The sequence below is a fragment of the Ceratotherium simum genome, chromosome 14 (assembly GCF_057802395.1).
Source record: "Ceratotherium simum simum isolate JZ-2026a chromosome 14, ASM5780239v1, whole genome shotgun sequence".
NCBI classification, from domain to species: Eukaryota; Metazoa; Chordata; class Mammalia; order Perissodactyla; family Rhinocerotidae; genus Ceratotherium; species Ceratotherium simum.
In genome coordinates this window covers 13,419,339-13,425,338 of record NC_141913.1, presented here as the reverse complement: position 1 = coordinate 13,425,338, position 6,000 = coordinate 13,419,339, and positions in this window count along the sequence as shown.

The following is a 6,000-nucleotide window of genomic DNA, read 5'->3' as shown; positions in this document are numbered from 1 at the left end:
AAATTTTTATGTAAATGAAATTGTACAGTATATAGTCTTTTGTACCTGGTTTCTTTCACCCCAAATTGTGTAGATTCCTTCTTCTCATGTCTGTGTCTGGAGTTCATTCACTCATTGCTGTATAGTATTCCATTGTATGAATATGCCACACTTTATTTCTTTATCTATTCAACTGTTGATAGAAATTGGGTAGACTGATTCCTTCTGTTTTATTCTTCTTTTCACAATTGTTTCAGCAGTTCTAGTTCCTTTGCCTTCCAATATAAATTTTACACTAATCTTATCTTTATCTACAAAAATCTTACTGAGATTTTGATAAGAATTGTGTTAAACCTGGGAAGAACTAATATTTGTGCTATGTTGAGTACCCCAATCCATGAACACAGGACATGTTTGACTAAACTAGAGTGGTTGTTGTCTGAAAGTGTCATATTTTCTTAGGTGGCCCCTTACCCGGTCCTTTGACTAGAGAGAACAGGCTGTTGATGTTTCATCTGTGCTTGTTGGCATTTCTGGGTTGGTGGCTTCTTCAGCTCCAAGTCTTGGCTATCTGAGGCGAAAAGCAAACCCAGGGAACTCACCACCTGTTGTTCCTTGTGTATCGAGGTCCCTAATTAGTCTGTCTTCTTCTCTCTGCTTCTCAGAGTTTTCTTACATGTGTTTTATATATAATGTCCAGGGTTTGGGATTGTACTTAGTGGGAGAATAGGTAAAGGTATATCAGCTCCATATTTCCTGAAGTGAATATCTTGCTTCCATATTTTTAGCATGTATTATAAATGTTCTCTAAATATCTTGGTAGTAATATAAATTCCATTTTACAGATATAATAATACTGGTAGGTGTCCTAAGAGAACCTTTTAAATTGACACTGTGACCTTGTACAACTGGTGAAATAAATTAGGCTAGACCAACACAAATGTGAAATAATTCTACCCTTCCACGCTTGACCCCCAGCTGACCCTGCACTCTTTAGCGTCACTTTTAACCACTTCCCTTTTCTGCCTTTCTAGTACTCTTCTCCTTCCTTCTCTGCCTCTTCTCTTTTCCTTTATCTTTTCTTTCCCGGGTTTCAATGTGGTTCTTTAAAAAACCATGCCTTTAGCAAATATACTCTCAGATACCTTTTAGAGGGCTTAAATGACAAACAATATTTATCCGTGAACTCTGGAGATTTGTTCATGGCAGATACTTGTTTTTTCTTTAGCTTGAAGGAAAGTTGTAAAAACCTCTAAAGATTATTAGAATTTTCTTGTGGGAGTAGTGAGTTAGTTGCGTGTGATAATTTTCAAAGTACTGAAGGTTTTTAAGTCTGAAGTTGTATTTCAGGTGGGCCCCAACTTAATGACTTTGAATTCATCACTTATTGTTGCTCAGTGTCATTTTTCCTTTCTGTAAATAGACTTGTTTCTACCGACGATGTTCATGAAAATCTGGGAAGCCAGATGCAAAATAGAATATGGTTGATAATCGACAATTATAGTTCTGCCTGAAACAGTATCAAGATAGGGTATTGCACTCTGCCCTTCTTGAAGGATTAGCAGGTAGCTGTTAGGATGAACCCCACAAGATCAGAGAGAAAATCTACAATGAGTTAACCTGAGAAAACTGTGCATGTTCTACAAAGCATAATCTATTTTTCCTTTTAATCTGGTTGTTCTGGGAGCTGCCGTATCACTCACATTCAAGTCTCAGGACACAATGTGGGCAGTGCCATGTACATCGTGTTTTTATCTATGTCGATTAAATTGCAGATGTGCCCATTATGGCAAATTTTTCTGAAACTAAATGAGGGACTGAAACACAATACAAGTGTAAGGTGAGTCTTGATAGTCTTTAGTAGCGTAAGCAACTCTGGTTAATTGTTAAACTTCTGAAGTTATCATACAATAAATTGACAGGCTGATAAATGCAAAACTCCAAACACTTAAAGATGAAAGGGACTTCTCTGTTGGGGTGAAAACAAGGGAACACATTAAGACTGGTAATCTTACATCTTTTAATTCTGATCTTAAAATCTACCCCTCACCATATTTTTATATATAGTTGACAAAAAAACGTAAAAGATCAGTGATGCCCAGAGTTGGCAAGGGTGGGAGGAATTAGGCACTCTAACACAGGGTTGGCTGGAGGATAAACTGGTAAGCCTTTTGAAAGGGTAATTTAACACAGTCTACCAAAATTAAAAATGCACTTATCATTTGATCTGGTAATTCTACTACTGGAAATTTACCTTATGGGATATATTTGTAAAAGCATGCCTATTTATATTCATAAAGAACTGTTTATTAAAGTATAAATAAAGTATAAATTTGGAAATAACTCAAACAGCTGTTAGTAGGAGACTAATTAAATAAATTACAATGCACAATGAAATAATGTACACCTGTTAAAAAGAATGAGGTAAATTTGTATGTTTGACGTGGAAGATCTTCAAAATATGTTATTAAGTGAAAAAAAAGCAAAATATAGACAGTATTTAGTATGAGGTCATTTGCGTAAACATTTTAAAGTCTATATACATATTTGCATAAAAATTTCTTGGAAGATAAGTGATTACTGACACTAATTATATTTGGTCAATATAATCTAGAGGACTAGAAGTTGGTGGAGAGGGAGACTTCATTTTGATTTTTTTGTACTGTTTGATTTTTTTTTTTTTTACCATGTAATTTCTTATTTTTTAAAAAATCGCCTCTTGCTTGGGGACAGGTAACCGTTCAATGCATCCATTCAAAGAGTTTATAAAATTCAACATTTTATAGTCTCATAATTTTAGAGTTGTGACCCCTTTATCTCATAAATAAGAAAATTGAGGGGCAGAATGTTCAGGTGACTTGGGCAAAGTGATTGAGTAAGATGGTGACAAGGCCAGACGGAGAAGTCAGGTCCTCTGGCCCCTGGTCAAGCAACTGACCATTGCACTTTGCTACTTTGATGTTGTGTTCTCTGGGAAATTGCTCCAAACGCACCTGAAATTTCAATTAATTTAGATCTCCTTGTCAAATAACCATTTCCTGAAAATTATCATATATCACATATATTAAACAATCGATGCATAGTTATTAAATGTTTTTCATTTAATAATTTTGAAGCAGATTAAATGCAGTGAAACAAACAATCCTCTCCAAACCTAGGTCACCACTGGTGGCTAGACACCCACTCGATTCACTGGCACCTGGATATACGTGCAACTCGCAGTGCAATGTGTGGGGCCCGCATTGTGCCCACCGAACACACCATGTGAGGTATCAGGGGGCACAGTACATTGTACCAAGGGGAACAGAAATGCCCTTTGGATCTCTTAATAAGCTAGTTTAGGTCAAATCTTCACTGATTTTTAAATTCTTTTTTATGGAGGTGTGACTTACATTTAGAAATGGGCAGGGCCGGCCCAGTGGCTTAGTGGTTAAGTGCCCGCGCTCCGCTACTGGTGGCCCGGGGTTTGGATCCCGGGCGTGCACCAAAGCACCACTTCTCTGGCCATGCTGAGGCCGCGTCCCACATACAGCAACTAGAAGGATGTGCAACTATGACATACAATTATCTACTGGGGCTTTGGGGAAAAAAAAAACGAGGAGGATTGGCAATGGATGTTAGCTCAGAGCCGGTCTTCCTCAGCAAAAAGAGGAAGATTAGCATGGATGTTAGCTCAGGGCTGATCTTCCTCACCAAAAAAAAAAAATGAAATGGGCCCCAGTCGTAAGTGTTGAGCTTGAATTTTCACACACACACACACACTCTCTCTCTCTCTCTCTCTCTCACCACCACCCAGCTCAAGCACCCAGAAGGCTCCCCTGGGCCACCTCTCATCAATATCCCACAAAAGTAACCACTGTTCTGGCTTCTAATACCAAAGATTAGTTTTCAATCCTTCACTTAAAAAAAAAAATGGCAGCTGATGATGGTGGTAGGCTGGATAAGGAAGAGGGGCCAAGAGTGTTTTAATCTATTCCAGTTTTTTAAATCATTCTATTATCTTTTATCTTTTGTTCACTGTGTTCTTTTAAAAAATTATCGTGTGAAAGATCTTTCATGTAATACATCTCTTCTAAAAGAATTTTTCTGGGATTTTCTTTTTATAGTTTACTTGTGCTTGAACTTTTGGCATGCTCTAGAGATCAGAGAAAACTTAACAATGCGGAAGAAGGAAAAGCATTACAGAGGGGCATCGATTTTTTTTTTTTGTCTTAAGTTCTATTTTTCATACCTGCTATATTTCTCACTGCTTTTATTCACTAAAATGTATATATAACATCTAAGAATATACATATTGAAACATTATTGTTTCTTATTTAACAAGTAAGAATAAATGCAGTAAGACTATGAAGTTTGAGCATAAAGACTTTAGGCAGAAAACAGGCCCTAAAATGGATTTCATTTCAAGTTTGGGGGTAATTACTCTAGAGTCTCAAAGCATGAGACTCTAGAGTAATTAAAGGATGCTGAAATTGGACCCTATTCCAAAAGGAGTGTCTGGTATGGGGTACCAGTGTGTTGGGGATGGGGGAGCTCCCAATCAGCTACAGCCCAGCCTAGAGTTTTGGCATCAGGCCATCAGCTGACCTCATGTGATCCCGCCCACCCAGAGCAGATCCCCTCTGGGGATGTAGGGACGTGAAGTTGAGAAAACTCCAACTCTGGCACCCTTTCAGCTGTGTTGAAGAAAGCTGAGAAATAACTTTCAGGAGCTGGAGACGGCAGTAGCAAAGACAGCTATGCCTCCTGCAGACGGTGACCCTGCCTCCAGACACTCAGGGTCAGAGAGCCAGGACCTGAATAGAAAAACTCAGAAAACAACTGGATACAAACTTCACGTAGCGTTGTAGTGAATGGTGAAGATCAAATTCACCACTGATCTGGTGTAAAACTATAACATCAATCTTCACTGTAAGTTCAAAATGTTGAAGCAAAATGACAATTGATATTTATTTAAAATCTATGATTTCCCCACTGCACTACACCCTTTAAACTACTCTTTACAAATATTTTTTGACATTGTTTAACAATAAATAGAAACATTCTGGGAGTGGTAAAAGAAAATCAGAATGCTCATGATCAGTAGTAAAACCTCAGGCTGCCACAAAATGATATTTTGCTCTAGAAATGAGAATAAGTAGGCAAGAGGCTAATGCTAAAGTGCCGCGTCTTTTCATATTGAGCACCTAAGGTGCAGTGGGCTGCCTTGCAACAGGGAGGCAGAGTTCTCGTATTGTTTCTGCTCTCTCTCACAGAGGTGTCAAGTCTCCCTAGATCAAGGTTTGACCACTGCAAAGCTCACATTAATCACTGCTCCTCTTGTGAAGATTTCTGATTCTATCCAATTTCCTGTAAATTTGGATTTCTGAGCTTGGGGCAAAACAAAGACTACAACTCATTTCTCATGACCTGAATGGGCATTCAAATGAAAACCAGAATCCCCAATACCGTCCTCTGGGATTTACATTTTCTGGAAAAAGAAAGAAAGAAAAGAAAAATCTCTGCCTACCTTTGCTCATCCAAAATATGAATATAAAGTGAAAGCCCCCTGCCCCAAAAAGGCAAAGTTACTGAATAGTGTTAATGAAAAATCAAATTGCCATGGTCACCAATCATGTTTTAATACATCTGAGTGACCTGAACGGCTAGGGGAGGTAACAGAAACAGAGGCACACAACGGGGAAGCTGCAATTTTGTCTTCCTTTCAGGAACGTGGGCAAGAAAGTAAGTAAGCAATATATGACAGCTTTCTGGACACTGATACCAGTATTATAATTTTGGGGAGAAATGTCTACAACATAAGTGTCCCATTAAAATGAGGAGGGCATGAGGCTGGCCCAGCAGCGCAAGCGGTTAAGTGCGCGCGCTCCGCTGCAGCGGCCCAGGGTTCGCGGGTTTGGATCCCGGGTGCGCACCGATGCACTGCTTGGCAAGCCATGCTGTGGCAGTGTCCCATATAAAGTGGAGGAAGATGGGCACAGATGTTAGCTCAGGGCCAGTCTTCCTCAGCAAAAAGAGGAA